At 53.3% G+C, this 21740-nt stretch overlaps 1 pseudogene; it reads right to left on the bottom strand.

The window, feature by feature from the left end:
• The window catches only part of LOC121555765, a 179418-nt pseudogene that overhangs the window by 116761 nt on the left and 40917 nt on the right, over window positions 1-21740 (bottom strand).

Genomic DNA, 21740 nt, shown 5'->3' with positions numbered 1-21740 from the left:
ACTGGCTGTGTCCCTGGGTCTCAGTTCAACTAGACTGGCTGTGTCCCTGGGTCTCAGTTCAACTAGACTGGCTGTGTCCCTGGGTCTCTGTTCAACTAGACTGGCTGTGTCTCTGTCTCTGTTCAACTAGACTGGCTGTGTCCCTGGGTCTCAGTTCAACTAGACTGGCTGTGTCTCTGTCTCAGTTCAACTAGACTGGCTGTGTCTCTGGGTCTCTGTTCAACTAGACTGGCTGTGTCTCTGTCTCAGTTCAACTAGACTGGCTGTGTCCCTGGGTCTCAGTTCAACTAGACTGGCTGTGTCCCTGGGTCTCAGTTCAACTAGACTGGCTGTGTCTCTGTCTCAGTTCAACTAGACTGGCTGTGTCTCTGTCTCAGTTCAACTAGACTGGCTGTGTCCCTGGGTCTCAGTTCAACTAGACTGGCTGTGTCTCTGTCTCAGTTCAACTAGACTGGCTGTGTCCCTGGGTCTCAGTTCAACTAGACTGGCTGTGTCTCTGGGTCTCAGTTCAACTAGACTGGCTGTGTCTCTGTCTCAGTTCAACTAGACTGGCTGTGTCTCTGGGTCTCTGTTCAACTAGACTGGCTGTGTCTCTGGGTCTCAGTTCAACTAGACTGGCTGTGTCCCTGGGTCTCTGTTCAACTAGACTGGCTGTGTCCCTGGGTCTCAGTTCAACTAGACTGGCTGTGTCTCTGTCTCAGTTCAACTAGACTGGCTGTGTCCCTGGGTCTCAGTTCAACTAGACTGGCTGTGTCTCTGGGTCTCAGTTCAACTAGACTGGCTGTGTCTCTGGGTCTCAGTTCAACTAGACTGGCTGTGTCTCTGGGTCTCAGTTCAACTAGACTGGCTGTGTCTCTGTCTCAGTTCAACTAGACTGGCTGTGTCTCTGTCTCAGTTCAACTAGACTGGCTGTGTCCCTGGGTCTCAGTTCAACTAGACTGGCTGTGTCTCTGTCTCAGTTCAACTAGACTGGCTGTGTCTCTGGGTCTCAGTTCAACTAGACTGGCTGTGTCCCTGGGTCTCAGTTCAACTAGACTGGCTGTGTCCCTGTCTCAGTTCAACTAGACTGGCTGTGTCCCTGTCTCAGTTCAACTAGACTGGCTGTGTCTCTGTCTCTGTTCAACTAGACTGGCTGTGTCCCTGTCTCAGTTCAACTAGACTGGCTGTGTCTCTGTCTCTGTTCAACTAGACTGGCTGTGTCCCTGGGTCTCTGTTCAACTAGACTGGCTGTGTCTCTGTCTCAGTTCAACTAGACTGGCTGTGTCCCTGGGTCTCTGTTCAACTAGACTGGCTGTGTCTCTGTCTCAGTTCAACTAGACTGGCTGTGTCTCTGTCTCAGTTCAACTAGACTGGCTGTGTCCCTGGGTCTCAGTTCAACTAGACTGGCTGTGTCTCTGGGTCTCTGTTCAACTAGACTGGCTGTGTCCCTGGGTCTCAGTTCAACTAGACTGGCTGTGTCCCTGGGTCTCTGTTCAACTAGACTGGCTGTGTCTCTGGGTCTCAGTTCAACTAGACTGGCTGTGTCCCTGGGTCTCTGTTCAACTAGACTGGCTGTGTCCCTGGGTCTCAGTTCAACTAGACTGGCTGTGTCCCTGGGTCTCAGTTCAACTGGCTTTGTTTGGTTTACTGTTCTGGTTTGGCCACATGTCAAAGTCAAGCGTTCCGGAGAAGATCACGTTTGATCTTTTAAATCAGTCGCCTTGTTTTTCTCACGCTCTGACGTCACTAGTTTTCCTCTGAATGTTTTGGTGTTTATCCCAAATGGCTGTTTCCTACTTAGAGCACTACTTTAGACCAGAGAATGGCACCCTATTCCCTACTTAGAGCACTACTTTAGACCAGAGAATGACACCCTATTCCCTATATAGTGCACTACTTTAGACCAGAGAATGGCACCCTATTCCCTACTTAGTGCACTACTTTTGTCTAGATCCCTATGGACCCTTGTCTAAAGTAGTGCACTATGTAGGGAATAGGGGGCCATTCTCTGGTCTAAAGTAGTGCACTATATAGGGAATAGGGTGCTATTCTCTGGTCTAAAGTAGTGCACTATATAGGGAATAGGGTGCCATTCTCTGGTCTAAAGTAGTGCACTATGTAGGGAATAGGGGGCTATTCTCTGGTCTAAAGTAGTGCACTATATAGGGAATAGGGTGCTATTCTCTGGTCTAAAGTAGTGCACTATATAGGGAATAGGGTGCCATTCTCTGGTCTAAAGTAGTGCACTATATAGGGAATAGGGTGCTATTCTCTGGTCTAAAGTAGTGCACTATATAGGGAATAGGGTGCTATTCTCTGGTCTAAAGTAGTGCACTATATAGGGAATATGGTGCCATTCTCTGGTCTAAAGTAGTGCACTATATAGGGAATAGGGTGCCATTCTCTGGTCTAAAGTAGTGCACTATGTAGGGAATAGGGGGCCATTCTCTGGTCTAAAGTAGTGCACTATATAGGGAATAGGGTGCCATTCTCTGGTCTAAAGTAGTGCTCTATATAGGGAATAGGGTGCCATTCTCTGGTCTAAAGTAGTGCACTACATAGAGAATAGGGTGCCATTCTCTGGTCTAAAGTAGTGCTCTACATAGAGAATAGGGTGCCATTCTCTGGTCTAAAGTAGTGCTCTACATAGAGAATAGGGTGTCATTTGAGACGAATCCTGTCATCTCTAATTGTCAAGTGGAACTGCAGTACACAACGCCCCTCTGATATCCATCTCAGCTTGGCTCTATCCCTCTCCCTCAGGCGGTATCATAAACAACATTGTGAAACCATTAGCTACACAAAACATCACTTTAACACACATCCAAGACTAAATAACATACATTTTACATTTACGTCATTTAGCAGACGCTCTTATCCAGAGCCACTTACAAATTGGTGCATTCACCTTATAGCCAGTGGGACAACCACTTTACAATATATTTTTATTTTTTTATTTTATTTTTTTGGGGTGGGGTAAGGGGGGGTAGAAGGATTACTTGATCCTATCCCAGGTATTCCTTAAAGAGGTGGGGTTTCAAGTGTCTCCGGAAGGTGGTGAGTGACTCCGCTGTCCTGGCGTCGTGAGGGAGCTTGTTCCACCATTGGGGTGCCAGAGCAGCGAACAGTTTTGATCCATCTGACTAATAAGGAATGTTCTATTACAGAACCATTCCAACATAGCTGGCTGCTTGGCTGTTTGGCATTTAGCCCATCACACACGACCTCATACAGCCAAGCTCCAAGCCAAGACTCCATCACTCATTTCGGAATTGCTCAGAATTCCATAGTGATTATCTGTTAATACTCTATTAGGCAAAAAGTGGAACCGCCGAGCACACATGCCCAATCCCTTGGCCAGCACGCAGACACATCCATGAACAGCCCTTGGCCAGCACGCAGACACATCCATGAACAGCCCTTGGCCAGCACGCAGACACATCCATGAACAGCCCTTGGCCAGCACGCAGACACATCCATGAACAGCCCTTGGCCAGCACGCAGACACATCCATGAACAGCCCTTGGCCAGCACGGAGACACATCCATGAACAGCCCTTGGCCAGCACGCAGACACATCCATGAACAGCCCTTGGCCAGCACGCAGACACATCCATGAACAGCCCTTGGCCAGCACGCAGACACATCCATGAACAGCCCTTGGCCAGCACGCAGACACATCCATGAACAGCCCTTGGCCAGCACGCAGACACATCCATGAACAGCCCTTGGCCAGCACGCAGACACATCCATGAACAGCCCTTGGCCAGCACGCAGACACATCCATGAACAGCCCTTGGCCAGCACGCAGACACAACCATGAACAGACAGAGGGACTAGGGTTGGGTTTAGTTCAGACCCCATACCAGCCCTTCCTACCGCCACAGGCCCCTGCTCCCTCGCACACATAACCCCTACTATGATCTTATAACCAGCTGGAACACAGCTCCACTCCCTCAGACCCTATAGCCAGGCAGCTCCACTCCCTCAGACCCTATAGCCAGCTGGAACACAGCTCCACTCCCTCAGACCCTATAACCAGCTGGAACACAGCTCCACTCCCTCAGACCCTATAGCCAGGCAGCTCCACTCCCTCAGACCCTATAGCCAGCTAGAACACAGCTCCACTCCCTCAGACCCTATAGCCAGCTGGAACACAGCTCCACTCCCTCAGACCCTATAGCCAGGCAGCTCCACTCCCTCAGACCCTATAGCCAGGCAGCTCCACTCCCTCAGACCCTATAGCCAGGCAGCTCCACTCCCTCAGACCCTATAGCCAGGCAGCTCCACTCCCTCAGACCCTATAGCCAGCTGGAACACAGCTCCACTCCCTCAGACCCTATAGCCAGCTGGAACACAGCTCCACTCCCTCAGACCCTATAGCCAGCTGGAACACAGCTCCACTCCCTCAGACCCTATAGCCAGCTGGAACACAGCTCCACTCCCTCAGACCCTATAGCCAGCTGGAACACAGCTCCACTCCCTCAGACCCTATAGCCAGCTGGAACACAGCTCCACTCCCTCAGACCCTATAACCAGCTGGGACACAGCTCCACTCCCTCAGACCCTATAGCCAGGCAGCTCCACTCCCTCAGACCCTATAACCAGCTAGAACACAGCTCCACTCCCTCAGACCCTATAGCCAGGCAGCTCCACTCCCTCAGACCCTATAACCAGCTAGAACACAGCTCCACTCCCTCAGACCCTATAGCCAGGCAGCTCCACTCCCTCAGACCCTATAGCCAGCTGGAACACAGCTCCACTCCCTCAGACCCTATAGCCAGCTGGGACACAGCTCCACTCCCTCAGAACCTATAACCAGCTGGAACACAGCTCCACTCCCTCAGACCCTATAGCCAGCTGGAACACAGCTCCACTCCCTCAGACCCTATAGCCAGGCAGCTCCACTCCCTCAGACCCTATAGCCAGCTGGAACACAGCTCCACTCCCTCAGACCCTATAGCCAGGCAGCTCCACTCCCTCAGACCCTATAGCCAGCTGGAACACAGCTCCACTCCCTCAGACCCTATAGCCAGCTGGAACACAGCTCCACTCCCTCAGACCCTATAGCCAGCTGGAACACAGCTCCACTCCCTCAGACCCTATAACCAGCTGGAACACAGCTCCACTCCCTCAGACCCTATAGCCAGGCAGCTCCACTCCCTCAGACCCTATAGCCAGCTGGGACACAGCTCCACTCCCTCAGACCCTATAGCCAGCTAGAACACAGCTCCACTCCCTCAGACCCTATAGCCAGCTGGAACACAGCTCCACTCCCTCAGACCCTATAGCCAGCTGGAACACAGCTCCACTCCCTCAGACCCTATAGCCAGCTGGAACACAGCTCCACTCCCTCAGACCCTATAGCCAGCTAGAACACAGCTCCACTCCCTCAGACCCTATAGCCAGCTGGAACACAGCTCCACTCCCTCAGACCCTATAGCCAGCTGGAACACAGCTCCACTCCCCTCAGACCCTATAGCCAGCTGGAACACAGCTCCACTCCCTCAGACCCTATAGCCAGCTGGAACACAGCTCCACTCCCTCAGACCCTATAGCCAGCTGGAACACAGCTCCACTCCCTCAGACCCTATAGCCAGCTGGAACACAGCTCCACTCCCTCAGACCCTATAGCCAGCTGGAACACAGCTCCACTCCCTCAGACCCTATAGCCAGCTGGAACACAGCTCCACTCCCTCAGACCCTATAGCCAGCTAGAACACAGCTCCACTCCCTCAGACCCTATAGCCAGGCAGCTCCACTCCCTCAGACCCTATAGCCAGCTGGAACACAGCTCCACTCCCTCAGACCCTATAGCCAGCTGGAACACAGCTCCACTCCCTCAGACCATATAACCAGCTGGAACACATCACCACTCCCTCAGACCCTGTAGCCAGCTGGAACACATCACCACTCCCTCAGACCCTGTAGCCAGCTGGAACACAGCTCCACTCCCTCAGACCCTATAGCCAGCTAGAACACAGCTCCACTCCCTCAGACCCTATAACCAGCTGGAACACAGCTCCACTCCCTCAGACCCTATAGCCAGCTGGAACACAGCTCCACTCCCTCAGACCCTATAGCCAGGCAGCTCCACTCCCTCAGACCCTATAGCCAGCTGGAACACAGCTCCACTCCCTCAGACCCTATAGCCAGCTGGAACACAGCTCCACTCCCTCAGACCCTATAGCCAGCTGGAACACAGCTCCACTCCCTCAGACCCTATAGCCAGCTGGAACACAGCTCCACTCCCTCAGACCCTATAACCAGCTGGAACACAGCTCCACTCCCTCAGACCCTATAGCCAGCTGGAACACAGCTCCACTCCCTCAGACCCTATAACCAGCTGGAACACAGCTCCACTCCCTCAGACCCTATAACCAGGCAGCTCCACTCCCTCAGAGCCTATAGCCAGCTGGAACACAGCTCCACTCCCTCAGACCCTATAGCCAGCTAGAACACAGCTCCACTCCCTCAGACCCTATAACCAGCTGGAACACAGCTCCACTCCCTCAGACCCTATAGCCAGCTAGAACACAGCTCCACTCCCTCAGACCCTATAGCCAGCTGGAACACAGCTCCACTCCCTCAGACCCTATAGCCAGCTGGAACACAGCTCCACTCCCTCAGACCCTATAGCCAGGCAGCTCCACTCCCTCAGACCCTATAACCAGCTGGAACACAGCTCCACTCCCTCAGACCCTATAGCCAGGCAGCTCCACTCCCTCAGACCCTATAGCCAGCTGGAACACAGCTCCACTCCCTCAGACCCTATAACCAGCTGGAACACAGCTCCACTCCCTCAGACCCTATAACCAGCTGGAACACAGCTCCACTCCCTCAGACCCTATAACCAGCTGGAACACAGCTCCACTCCCTCAGACCCTATAGCCAGCTGGGACACATCTCCACTCCCTCAGACCCTATAGCCAGGCAGCTCCACTCCCTCAGACCCTAAAGCCAGCTGGAACACAGCTCCACTCCCTCAGACCCTATAGCCAGGCAGCTCCACTCCCTCAGACCCTATAGCCAGCTGGAACACAGCTCCACTCCCTCAGACCCTATAGCCAGCTGGAACACAGCTCCACTCCCTCAGACCCTATAGCCAGGCAGCTCCACTCCCACAGACCCTAAAGCCAGCTGGAACACAGCTCCACTCCCTCAGACCCTATAGCCAGCTGGAACACAGCTCCACTCCCTCAGACCCTATAGCCAGCTGGAACACAGCTCCACTCCCTCAGACCCTATAGCCAGGCAGCTCCACTCCCTCAGACCCTATAGCCAGCTGGAACACAGCTCCACTCCCTCAGACCCTATAGCCAGCTGGAACACAGCTCCACTCCCTCAGACCCTATAGCCAGCTGGAACACAGCTCCACTCCCTCAGACCCTATAGCCAGCTGGAACACAGCTCCACTCCCTCAGACCCTATAGCCAGCTGGAACACAGCTCCACTCCCTCAGACCCTATAGCCAGCTGGAACACAGCTCCACTCCCTCAGACCCTATAGCCAGGCAGCTCCACTCCCTCAGACCCTATAACCAGCTAGAACACAGCTCCACTCCCTCAGACCCTATAGCCAGGCAGCTCCACTCCCTCAGACCCTATAGCCAGCTGGAACACAGCTCCACTCCCTCAGACCCTATAGCCAGCTGGAACACAGCTCCACTCCCTCAGACCCTATAGCTAGCTGGAACACAGCTCCACTCCCTCAGACCCTATAGCCAGCTGGAACACAGCTCCACTCCCTCAGACCCTATAGCCAGCTGGAACACAGCTCCACTCCCTCAGACCCTATAGCCAGCTAGAACACAGCTCCACTCCCTCAGACCCTATAGCCAGGCAGCTCCACTCCCTCAGACCCTATAGCCAGCTAGAACACAGCTCCACTCCCTCAGACCCTATAACCAGCTGGAACACAGCTCCACTCCCTCAGACCCTATAGCCAGCTGGAACACAGCTCCCCTCCCTCAGACCCTATAGCCAGCTGGAACACAGCTCCACTCCCTCAGACCCTATAGCCAGCTGGAACACAGCTCCACTCCCTCAGACCCTATAGCCAGGCAGCTCCACTCCCTCAGACCCTATAGCCAGCTGGAACACAGCTCCACTCCCTCAGACCCTAAAGCCAGCTGGAACACAGCTCCACTCCCTCAGACCCTATAGCCAGGCAGCTCCACTCCCTCAGACCCTATAGCCAGCTGGAACACAGCTCCACTCCCTCAGACCCTATAGCCAGCTGGAACACAGCTCCACTCCCTCAGACCCTATAGCCAGCTGGAACACAGCTCCACTTCCTCAGACCCTATAGCCAGCTGGAACACAGCTCCACTCCCTCAGACCCTATAGCCAGCTGGAACACAGCTCCACTCCCTCAGACCCTATAGCCAGCTGGAACACAGCTCCACTCCCTCAGACCCTATAGCCAGCTAGAACACAGCTCCACTCCCTCAGACCCTATAGCCAGCTGGAACACAGCTCCACTCCCTCAGACCCTATAACCAGGCAGCTCCACTCCCTCAGACCCTATAGCCAGCTGGAACACAGCTCCACTCCCTCAGACCCTATAGCCAGCTGGAACACAGCTCCACTCCCTCAGACCCTATAGCCAGCTGGAACACAGCTCCACTCCCTCAGACCCTATAGCCAGCTGGAACACAGCTCCACTCCCTCAGACCCTATAGCCAGCTGGAACACAGCTCCACTCCCTCAGACCCTATAGCCAGCTGGAACACAGCTCCACTCCCTCAGACCCTATAGCCAGGCAGCTCCACTCCCTCAGACCCTATAGCCAGCTGGAACACAGCTCCACTCCCTCAGACCCTATAGCCAGCTGGAACACAGCTCCACTCCCTCAGACCCTATAGCCAGCTGGAACACAGCTCCACTCCCTCAGACCCTATAGCCAGCTGGAACACAGCTCCACTCCCTCAGACCCTATAGCCAGCTGGAACACAGCTCCACTCCCTCAGACCCTATAGCCAGGCAGCTCCACTCCCTCAGACCCTATAGCCAGGCAGCTCCACTCCCTCAGACCCTATAGCCAGCTGGAACACAGCTCCACTCCCTCAGACCATATAACCAGCTGGAACACATCACCACTCTCTCAGACCCTGTAGCCAGCTGGAACACATCACCACTCCCTCAGATCCTGTAGCCAGCTGGAACACATCACCACTCCCTCAGACCCTATAGCCAGCTAGAACACAGCTCCACTCCCTCAGACCCTATAACCAGCTGGAACACAGCTCCACTCCCTCAGACCCTATAGCCAGCTGGAACACAGCTCCACTCCCTCAGACCCTATAACCAGGCAGCTCCACTCCCTCAGACCCTATAGCCAGCTGGAACACAGCTCCACTCCCTCAGACCCTATAGCCAGCTAGAACACAGCTCCACTCCCTCAGACCCTATAACCAGCTGGAACACAGCTCCACTCCCTCAGACCCTATAGCCAGCTAGAACACAGCTCCACTCCCTCAGACCCTATAGCCAGGCAGCTCCACTCCCTCAGACCCTATAGCCAGCTAGAACACAGCTCCACTCCCTCAGACCCTATAACCAGCTGGAACACAGCTCCACTCCCTCAGACCCTATAGCCAGCTGGAACACAGCTCCCCTCCCTCAGACCCTATAGCCAGCTGGAACACAGCTCCACTCCCTCAGACCCTATAGCCAGCTGGAACACAGCTCCACTCCCTCAGACCCTATAGCCAGGCAGCTCCACTCCCTCAGACCCTATAGCCAGCTGGAACACAGCTCCACTCCCTCAGACCCTAAAGCCAGCTGGAACACAGCTCCACTCCCTCAGACCCTATAGCCAGGCAGCTCCACTCCCTCAGACCCTATAGCCAGCTGGAACACAGCTCCACTCCCTCAGACCCTATAGCCAGCTGGAACACAGCTCCACTCCCTCAGACCCTATAGCCAGCTGGAACACAGCTCCACTCCCTCAGACCCTATAGCCAGCTGGAACACAGCTCCACTCCCTCAGACCCTATAACCAGCTGGAACACAGCTCCACTCCCTCAGACCCTATAGCCAGCTGGAACACAGCTCCACTCCCTCAGACCCTATAGCCAGCTGGAACACAGCTCCACTCCCTCAGACCCTATAGCCAGCTGGAACACAGCTCCACTCCCTCAGACCCTATAGCCAGCTAGAACACAGCTCCACTCCCTCAGACCCTATAGCCAGCTGGAACACAGCTCCACTCCCTCAGACCCTATAACCAGGCAGCTCCACTCCCTCAGACCCTATAGCCAGCTGGAACACAGCTCCACTCCCTCAGACCCTATAGCCAGGCAGCTCCACTCCCTCAGACCCTATAGCCAGCTGGAACACAGCTCCACTCCCTCAGACCCTATAACCAGGCAGCTCCACTCCCTCAGACCCTATAGCCAGCTGGAACACAGCTCCACTCCCTCAGACCCTATAGCCAGCTGGAACACAGCTCCACTCCCTCAGACCCTATAGCCAGCTGGAACACAGCTCCACTCCCTCAGACCCTATAGCCAGCTGGAACACAGCTCCACTCCCTCAGACCCTATAGCCAGCTGGAACACAGCTCCACTCCCTCAGACCCTATAGCCAGCTGGAACACAGCTCCACTCCCTCAGACCCTATAGCCAGGCAGCTCCACTCCCTCAGACCCTATAGCCAGCTGGAACACAGCTCCACTCCCTCAGACCCTATAGCCAGCTGGAACACAGCTCCACTCCCTCAGACCCTATAGCCAGCTGGAACACAGCTCCACTCCCTCAGACCCTATAGCCAGCTGGAACACAGCTCCACTCCCTCAGACCCTATAGCCAGGCAGCTCCACTCCCTCAGACCCTATAGCCAGGCAGCTCCACTCCCTCAGACCCTATAGCCAGGCAGCTCCACTCCCTCAGACCCATTAGCCAGCTGGAACACAGCTCCACTCCCTCAGACCATATAACCAGCTGGAACACATCACCACTCCCTCAGACCCTGTAGCCAGCTGGAACACATCACCACTCCCTCAGACCCTGTAGCCAGCTGGAACACATCACCACTCCCTCAGACCCTATAGCCAGCTAGAACACAGCTCCACTCCCTCAGACCCTATAACCAGCTGGAACACAGCTCCACTCCCTCAGACCCTATAACCAGCTGGAACACAGCTCCACTCCCTCAGACCCTATAACCAGCTGGAACACAGCTCCACTCCCTCAGACCCTATAGCCAGCTGGAACACAGCTCCACTCCCTCAGACCCTATAGCCAGGCAGCTCCACTCCCTCAGACCCTATAGCCAGCTGGAACACAGCTCCACTCCCTCAGACCCTATAGCCAGGCAGCTCCACTCCCTCAGACCCTATAGCCAGCTGGAACACAGCTCCACTCCCTCAGACCCTATAGCCAGCTGGAACACAGCTCCACTCCCTCAGACCCTATAGCCAGGCAGCTCCACTCCCTCAGACCCTATAGCCAGGCAGCTCCACTCCCTCAGACCCTATAGCCAGGCAGCGCCACTCCCTCAGACCCTATAGCCAGCTGGAACACAGCTCCACTCCCTCAGACCCTATAGCCAGGCAGCTCCACTCCCTCAGACCCTATAGCCAGCTGGAACACAGCTCCACTCCCTCAGACCCTATAGCCAGGCAGCGCCACTCCCTCAGACCCTATAGCCAGGCAGCTCCACTCCCTCAGACCCTATAACCAGCTGGAACACAGCTCCACTCCCTCAGACCCTATAGCCAGCTGGAACACAGCTCCACTCCCTCCCTCAGACCCTCCAGCTCCACTCCCTCAGACCCTCCGGCGCCACTGTGAGCCTCATGCATGCTGATTGGTTAGTAAGTTGACGCCCTCTTGTTTCTCGCTTCCGCATTGTCTCCGTGCTGCTGTGCTGTTTGCTGCTACTTGGCTACCTGCCAAACTATTCACGTTTTACTTTTAATAAACGTTTAATCAATCTCTGTGTTCAACAAATTTACCAACTTTTTAGTTTTGTCCTCACTCATCTTTTTTCGTTAAACTTTTTCACCCCGGACGTTTTATCCCGAGACAGAAGAGTCATTTTCCTGTGCGTTTTTGCTGCCAACTTTACTTTATTTTTCCTTTTTTCCATCGCAACTTTTTTCCCTCATTCAACTTTTTTCACTCCGGACGCTTTATCTGGACATGGTTCGTCAACATCTTCAACAGCCGAAGCTAAGTAGTAACATTAACATGATGTCTTCTAATTGCAGTCGCTGTACTCATAATATACAGGAGAACGATCGCCTTACGGCGAGAATAGCTGTGCTACAAGCCCAGCTTCAGACGCAATCGTTAGGCAAGGGTAATTTCAGTGTAGGAAAGGAAGAAACAGCGTCTGTGCCACCAGTAAGTACAGATAGTAACGTTAGTATAAATCCCCCCGCACAGTCCCCCGCAGCCGGACAACTTTCTCATGGCTTCTGGAGGGAAATACTGTTGGAATGATCAACCGGTGTCGCTCATTCAGCCGACAGAAACTTTCAACCGGTTTTCCCCATTATGTAGCGAGTCGGAGTCTGAGTCTGAGTCTTCTCTTGTCTCTACTCCTCCCGTTACGGGGTCTGAGACGCCGAAGGCTCCCACCATTAGCTCTGACAAATTGAAAACCCTAGTCATTGGCGACTCCATTACCCGCAGTATTAGACTTAAAACGAATCACCCAGCGATCATACACTGTTTACCAGGGGGCAGGGCTACCGACGTTAAGGCTAATCTAAAGATGGTGCTGGCTAAAGCTAAAACTGGCGAGTGTAGAGAGTATAGAGATATTGTTATCCACGTCGGCACCAACGATGTTAGGGATGAAACAGTCAGAGGTCACCAAGTGCAACATAGCTTCAGCGTGTAAATTAGCTAGAAAGATGTGTCGGCATCGAGTAATTGTCTCTGGCCCCCTCCCAGTTAGGGGGAGTGACGAGCTCTACAGCAGAGTCTCAGCACTCAATCGCTGGTTGAAAACTGTTTTCTGCCCCTCCCAAAAGATAGAATTTGTAGATAATTGGCCCTCTTTCTGGGACTCACCCACAAACAGGACCAAGCCTGACCTGCTGATGAGGGACGGACTCCATCCTAGCTGGAGGGGTGCTCTCATCTTATCTACCAACATAGATAGGGCTCTAACTCCTCTAGCCCCACAGTGAAATAGGGTGCAGGCCAGGCAGCAGGCTGTTAGCCAACCTGCCAGCTTAGTGGAGTCTGCCAATAGCACAGTCAGTGTAGTCAGCTCAGCCATACCCATTGAGACTGTGTCTGTGCCTCGACCTAGGTTGGGCAAAACTAAACATGGCGGTGTTCACCTTAGCAATCTTATTAGGATAAAGACCTCCTCCATTCCTGCCATTATTGAAAGAGATCGTGATACCTCACATCTCAAAATAGGGTTACTTAATGTTAGATCCCTCACTTCAAAGGCAGTCATAGTCAATGAACTAATCACTGATCATAATCTTGATGTGATTGGCCTGACTGAAACATGGCTTAAGCCTGATGAATTTACTGTGTTAAATGAGGCCTCACCTCCTGGTTACACTAGTGACCATATTCCCCGTGCATCCCGCAAAGGCGGAGGTGTTGCTAACATTTACGATAGCAAATTTCAATTTACAAAAAAAATAATGGCGTTTTCGTCTTTTGAGCTTCTAGTCATGAAATCTATGCAGCCTACTCAATCACTTTTTATAGCTACTGTTTACAGGCCTCCTGGGCCATATACAGCGTTCCTCTCTGAGTTTCCTGAATTCCTATCAGACCTTGTAGTCATAGCAGATCATATTCTAATTTTTGGTGATTTTAATATTCACATGGAGAAGTCCACAGACCCACTCCAAAAGTATTTCGGAGCCATCATCGACTCAGTGGGTTTTGTCCAACATGTCTCTGGACCTACTCACTGCCACAGTCATACTCTGGACCTAGTTTTGTCCCATGGAATAAATGTTGTAGATCTTAATGTTTTTCCACAAAATCCTGGACTATCGGACCACCATTTTATTACGTTTGCAATCGCAACAAATAATCTGCTCAGACCCCAACCAAGGAGCATCAAAAGTCGTGCTATAAATTCTCAGACAACACAAAAATTCCTTGATGCCCTTCCAGACTCCTTCTGCCTACCCAAGGACGTCAGAGGACAAAAATCAGTTAACCACTTAACTGAGGAACTCAATTTAACCTTGCGCAATACCCTAGATGCAGTTGCACCCCTAAAAACGAAAAACATTTGTCATAAGAAACTAGCTCCCTGGTATACAGAAAATACCCGAGCTTTGAAGCAAGCTTCCAGGAAATTGGAACGAAATGGCGCCACACCAAACTGGAAGTCTTCCGACTAGCTTGGAAAAGACAGTACCGTGCAGTACCGAAGAGCCCTCACTGCTGCTCGATCATCCTACTTTTCCAACTTAATCGAGGAAAATAAGAACAATCCAAAATTTCTTTTTGATACTGTTGCAAAGCTAACTAAAAGCAGCATTCCCCAAGAGAGGATGGCTTTCACTTCAGCAGTAATAAATTCATGAACTTCTTTGAGGAAAAGATCATGACCATTAGAAAGCAAATTACGGACTCCTCTTTGAATCTGCGTATTCCTCCAGGGCTTAGCTGTCCTGGATCTGCCTGGTTTCTGCGAGGGCCTGGGATCGGGAGAGACACTTAAGTGTTTTAGTACTATATCTCTTGACACAATGATGAAAATAATCATGGCCTCTAAACCTTCAAGCTGCATACTGGATCCTATTCCTACTAAACTGCTGAAGGAGCTGCTTCCTGTGCTTGGCCCTCCTATGTTGAACATAATAAACAGCTCTCTATCCACCGGATGTGTACCAAACTCACTAAAAGTGGCAGTGATAAAGCCTCTCTTGAAAAAGCCAAACCTTGACCCGGAAAATATAAAAAACTATCGGCCTATATCGAATCTTCCATTCCTCTCAAAAATTTTAGAAAAAGCTGTTGCGCAGCAACTCACTGCCTTTTTGAAGACAAACAATGTATACGAAATGCTTCAGTCTGGTTTTAGACCCCATCATAGCACTGAGACTGCACTTGTGAAGGTGGTAAATGACCTTTTAATGGCGTCAGACCGAGGCTCTGCATCTGTCCTCGTGCTACTAGACCTTAGTGCTGCCTTTGACACTATCGATCACCACATTCTTTTGGAGAGACTGGAAACCCAAATTGGTCTACACGGACAAGTTCTGGCCTGGTTTAGATCTTACCTGTCGGAAAGATATCAGTTTGTCTCTGTGAATGGTCTGTCCTCCGACAAATCAACTGTACATTTCGGTGTTCCTCAAGGTTCCGTTTTAGGACCACTATTGTTTTCACTATATATTTTACCTCTTGGGGATGTTATTCGAAAACATAATGTTAACTTTCACTGCTATGCGGATGACACACAGCTGTACATTTCAATGAAACATGGTGAAGCCCCAAAATTGCCCTCGCTAGAAGCCTGTGTTTCAGACATAAGGAAGTGGATGGCTGAAAACTTTCTACTTTTAAACTCGGACAAAACAGAGATGCTTGTTCTAGGTCCCAAGAAACAAAGAGATCTTCTGTTAAATCTGACAATTCATCTTGATGGTTGTAAAGTCGTCTCAAATAAAACTGTGAAGGACCTCGGCGTTACTCTTGACCCTGATCTCTCTTTTGACGAACATATCAAGACTGTTTCAAGGACAGCTTTTTTCCATCTACGTAACATTGCAAAAATCAGAAATGTTCTGTCCAAAAATGATGCAGAAAAATTAATCCATGCATTTGTTACTTCTAGGTTAGACTACTGCAATGCTCTACTTTCCGGCTACCGGATAAAGCACTAAATAAACTTCAGTTAGTGCTAAATACGGCTGCTAGAATCCTGACTAGAACCAAGAAATTTGATCATATTACTCCAGTGCTAGCTTCCCTACACTGGCTTCCTGTTAAGGCAAGGGCTGATTTCAAGGTTTTACTGTTAACCTATAAAGCGTTACATGGGCTTGCTCCTACCTATCTTTCCGAGTTGGTCCTGCCGTACATACCAATACGTACGCTACGGTCACAAGACGCAGGCCTCCTAATTGTCCCTAGAATTTCTAAGCAAACAGCGGGAGGCAGGGCTTTCTCCTATAGATCTCCATTTTTATGGAACAGTTTGCCTACCCATGTGAGAGACGCAGACTCGGTCTCAACCTTTAAGTCTTTACTGAAGACTTATCTCTTCAGTAGGTCATATGATTGAGTGTAGTCTGGCCCAGGAGTGTGAAGGTGAACGGAAAGGCTCTGGAGCAACGAACAGCCCTTGCTGTCTCTGCCAGGCCGGTTCCCCTCTCTCCACTGGGGTTCTCTGCCTCTAACCCTGTTACAGGGGCTGAGTCACTGGCTTGCTGGTGCTCTTTCATGCCGTCCCTAGGAGGGGTGCGTCACTTGAGTGGGTTGAGTTACTGACGTGATCTTCCTGTCTGGGTTGGCGCCCCCTTGGTTTGTGCTGTGGTGGAGACCTCTGTGGGCTATACTCGGCCTTGTCTCAGGATTGTAAGTTGGTGGTTGAGGATATCCCTCTGGTGGTGCGGGGGCTGTGCTTTGGCAGAGTGGGTGGGGTTATATCCTTCCTGTTTGGCCCTGTCCGGGGTTTCTTCGGATGGGGCCACAGTGTCTCCGGACCGCTCCTGTCTCAGCCTCCAGTATTTATGCTGCAGTAGTTTATGTGTCGGGGGCTGGGGTTAGTTGGTTATACCTGGAGTACTTCTCCTGTCTTATCCAGTGTCCTGTGTGAATTTAAGTATGCTCTCTCTAATTCTCTCGTTCTCTCTTTCTCTCTGAGAACCTGAGCCCTAGGACCATACGTCAGGACTACCGGGCATGCTGACACCTTGCTGTCCCCAGTCCGCCTGGCCTTGCTGCTATTCCAGTTTCAACTGTTCTGCCTGCGGTTACGAAACCCCTACCTGTCCCAGACCTGCTGTTTTCAACTCTTAATGATCGGCTATGAAAAGCCAACTGAGAGACCTGAGCCCTAGGACCATACGTCGGGACTACCGGCCGTGGTGACTCCTTGCTGTCCCCAGTCCGCCTGGCCTTGCTGCTATTCCAGTTTCAACTGTTCTGCCTGCGGTTATGGAACCCCTACCTGTCCCAGACCTGCTGTTTTCAACTCTTAATGATCGGCTATGAAAAGCCAACTGAGATTTATTCCTGATTATTATTTGACCATGCTTGTCACTTATGAACATTTTTGAACATCTTGGCATGGTTCTGTTATAATCTCCACCCGGCACAGCCAGAAGAGGACTGGCCACCCCTCATAGCCTGGTTCCTCTCTAGGTTTCTTCCTAGGTTTTGGCCTTTCTAGGGAGTTTTTCCTAGCCACCGTGCTTCTACACCTGCATTACTAGCTGTTTGGGGTTTTAGGCTGGGTTTCTGTAAAGCACTTCGAGATATTAGCTGATGTAAGAAGGGCTATATAAAATAAAATTGATTGATTGATTGATAGCCAGCTGGAACACAGCTCCACTCCCTCAGACCCTATAGCCAGGCAGCTCCACTCCCTCAGACCCTATAGCCAGCTGGAACACAGCTCCACTCCCTCAGACCCTATAGCCAGCTGGAACACAGCTCCACTCCCTCAGACCCTATAGCCAGCTGGAACACAGCTCCACTCCCTCAGACCCTATAGCCAGCTGGAACACAGCTCCACTCCCTCAGACCCTATAGCCAGCTGGAACACAGCTCCACTCCCTCAGACCCTATAGCCAGCTGGAACACAGCTCCACTCCCTCAGACCCTATAGCCAGCTAGAACACAGCTCCACTCCCTCAGACCCTAAAGCCAGGCAGCTCCACTCCCTCAGACCCTATAGCCAGCTGGAACACAGCTCCACTCCCTCAGACCCTATAGCCAGCTGGAACACAGCTCCACTCCCTCAGACCCTATAGCCAGGCAGCTCCACTCCCTCAGACCCTATAGCCAGCTGGAACACAGCTCCACTCCCTCAGACCCTATAGCCAGGCAGCTCCACTCCCTCAGACCCTATAGCCAGCTGGAACACAGCTCCACTCCCTCAGACCCTATAGCCAGGCAGCTCCACTCCCTCAGACCCTATAGCCAGCTGGAACACAGCTCCACTCCCTCAGACCCTATAGCCAGCTGGAACACAGCTCCACTCCCTCAGACCCTATAGCCAGCTAGAACACAGCTCCACTCCCTCAGACCCTATAGCCAGCTGGAACACAGCTCCACTCCCTCAGACCCTATAGCCAGCTAGAACACAGCTCCACTCCCTCAGACCCTATAGCCAGCTGGAACACAGCTCCACTCCCTCAGACCCTATAGCCAGCTGGAACACAGCTCCACTCCCTCAGACTCTATAGCCAGGCAGTGCCACTCCCTCAGACCCTATAGCCAGGCAGCTCCACTCCCTCAGACCCTATAACCAGCTGGAACACAGCTCCACTCCCTCAGACCCTATAACCAGCTGGAACACAGCTCCACTCCCTCAGACCCTATAGCCAGCTAGAACACAGCTCCACTCCCTCAGACCCTATAGCCAGCTGGAACACAGCTCCACTCCCTCAGACCCTATAGCCAGGCAGCTCCACTCCCTCAGACCCTATAGCCAGCTGGAACACAGCTCCACTCCCTCAGACCCTATAGCCAGCTGGAACACAGCTCCACTCCCTCAGACCCTATAGCCAGCTGGAACACAGCTCCACTCCCTCAGACCCTATAGCCAGGCAGCTCCACTCCCTCAGACCCTATAGCCAGGCAGCTCCACTCCCTCAGACCCTATAGCCAGGCAGCTCCACTCCCTCAGACCCTATAACCAGCTGGAACACAGCTCCACTCCCTCAGACCCTATAGCCAGCTGGAACACAGCTCCACTCCCTCAGACCCTATAGCCAGCAAGAACACAGCTCCACTCCCTCAGACCCTATAGCCAGCTGGAACACAGCTCCACTCCCTCAGACCCTATAGCCAGGCAGCTCCACTCCCTCAGACCCTATAGCCAGCTGGAACACAGCTCCACTCCCTCAGACCCTATAGCCAGGCAGCTCCACTCCCTCAGACCCTATAGCCAGCTGGAACACAGCTCCACTCCCTCAGACCCTATAGCCAGGCAGCTCCACTCCCTCAGACCCTATAGCCAACTAGAACACAGCTCCACTCCCTCAGACCCTATAGCCAGCTGGAACACAGCTCCACTCCCTCAGACCCTATAGCCAGCTGGAACACAGCTCCACTCCCTCAGACCCTATAGCCAGCTAGAACACAGCTCCACTCCCTCAGACCCTATAGCCAGCTGGAACACAGCTCCACTCCCTCAGACCCTATAGCCAGCTGGAACACAGCTCCACTCCCTCAGACCCTATAGCCAGGCAGCTCCACTCCCTCAGACCCTATAGCCAGCTGGAACACAGCTCCACTCCCTCAGACCCTATAGCCAGGCAGCTCCACTCCCTCAGACCCTATAGCCAGCTGGAACACAGCTCCACTCCCTCAGACCCTATAGCCAGCTGGAACACAGCTCCACTCCCTCAGACCCTATAGCCAGGCAGCTCCACTCCCTCAGACCCTATAGCCAGGCAGCTCCACTCCCTCAGACCCTATAACCAGCTGGAACACAGCTCCACTCCCTCAGACCCTATAGCCAGCTGGAACACAGCTCCACTCCCCTCAGACCCTATAGCCAGGCAGCTCCACTCCCTCAGACCCTATAACCAGCTGGAACACAGCTCCACTCCCTCAGACCCTATAGCCAGCTGGAACACAGCTCCACTCCCTCAGACCCTATAGCCAGGCAGCTCCACTCCCTCAGACCCTATAGCCAGGCAGCTCCACTCCCTCAGACCCTATAGCCAGCTGGAACACAGCTCCACTCCCTCAGACCCTATAGCCAGGCAGCTCCACTCCCTCAGACCCTATAACCAGCTGGAACACAGCTCCACTCCCTCAGACCCTATAGCCAGCTGGGACACAGCTCCACTCCCTCAGACCCTATAGCCAGGCAGCTCCACTCCCATACCAGGGACCTGGGGCTTAAGCTGCATAGCACATTATGAAATGCTGTTTGTCAAGTGATTAATCATGGTCGCATAAATATTATAGCAGACATTAAAGATCAAAAGCATATTCCAGTTAGTCATGGAGAGCAGAGAGGAGAGGCGAGAGGAGAACATTTACATTTTAGTCATTTAGCAGACGCTCTTATCCAGAGCGACTTACAGTTAAGTGAATACATATATTTTCTTTGTATACTGGCCCCCCGTGGGAATCGAACCCACAACCCTGGCGTTGCAAACGCCATGCTCTATCAACTGAGCTACATCCCTGCCGGCCATTCCCTCCCCTACCCTGGGCCAATTGTGCGCCGCCCATGAGTCTCCCGGTCGCGGCCGGCTGCGACAGAGCCTGGATTCGAACCAGGATCTCTAGTGGCACAGTTAGCACTGCGATGCAGTGCCTTAGACCCCTGCGCCACTCAGGAGACTCCTCCACCCCCTAACTCCTCCACCCCCTCTCCCTCCTCCTTCCTCCAAGAGAGGGGAGGAGAAGAGGAGAGAGAAGAGAGGGGTGAGGAGGAGAGAAGAGAGGAGGAGAGGAGAGAGGACAGGAGAGGAGAGGAGAGGAGAGGAGAGGAGAGGAGAGGAGAGGAGAGGAGAGGAGAGGAGAGGAGAGGAGAGGAGAGGAAAAAAGAGCCACTTACTTGCAGCCACCTGGCTCTTTGCAGTGTCCATGTTCTGTACTGCAGCCCTGCCGGCAGATAGCTGGAGGGGAGAGAGGGAGGGAAGGAGGGGGTGGAGGGATAGAGGGAGGGAAGGAGGGGAGAGAGGGAGGGATAGAGGGAGGGGAGATGGGGTTGGAGGAGGGAGAGGGGGGTGGAGGGAGGGAGAGAGGGAGGGAAGGAGGGGTGGAGGGATAGAGGGAGGGAAGGAGGGGGAGAGGGTGGAGGAGGGAGGGAGATGGGGTGGAGGAGGGAGAGGGGGTGGAGGAGGGAGAGGGATGGAGGGAGGGAAGGAGGGGAGAGAGGGAGAGAGGGAGGGATAGAGGGAGGGGAGATGGGGTGGAGAGGGGAGAGGGAGGGAAGGAGGGGAGAGAGGGAGATGGGGTGGAGAGGGGAGAGGGAGGGAAGGAGGGGAGAGAGGGAGATGGGGTGGAGGAGTTAGGGGGTGGAGGAGTTAGAGGGTGGAGGAGGGAGAGGGGGTGGAAGAGGGAGAGGGGGTGGAGGAGGGAGAGGGGGTGGAGGAGGGAGAGGGGGTGGAGGAGGGAGAGGGTGGAGGAGGGAGAGGGGGTGGAGGAGGGAGATGGGGTGGAGGAGGGAGATGGGGTTGGAGGAGTTAGGGGGTGGAGGAGGGAGAGGGGGTGGAGGGGTTAGGGGGTGGAGGAGGGAGAGGGTGGAGGAGGGAGAGGGGGTGGAGGAGTTAGAGGGTGGAGGAGGGAGAGGGGGGTGGAGGAGGGAGAGGGGGTGGAGGAGGGTTAGGGGGTGGAGGAGGGAGAGGGGGTGGAGGAGGGAGAGGGGGTGGAGGAGGGAGAGGGGGTGGAGGAGGGTTAGGGGGTGGAGGAGTTAGAGGGTGGAGGAGGGAGAGGGGTGGAGGAGTTAGGGGTGGAGGAGGGTTAGGGGGGTGGAGGAGTTAGGGGTGGAGGAGGGTTAGGGGGTGGAGGAGGGAGAGGGGGGTGGAGGAGGGAGAGGGGGTGGAGGAGGGTTAGGGGGTGGAGGAGTTAGAGGGTGGAGGAGTTAGGGGGTGGAGGAGGGTTAGGGGGTGGAGGAGTTAGGGGTG

This window comes from Coregonus clupeaformis, unplaced genomic scaffold (genome assembly GCF_020615455.1).
Source record: "Coregonus clupeaformis isolate EN_2021a unplaced genomic scaffold, ASM2061545v1 scaf0037, whole genome shotgun sequence".
NCBI lineage: Eukaryota > Metazoa > Chordata > Actinopteri > Salmoniformes > Salmonidae > Coregonus > Coregonus clupeaformis.
This window is presented reverse-complemented; position numbering and strand designations above follow the sequence as displayed.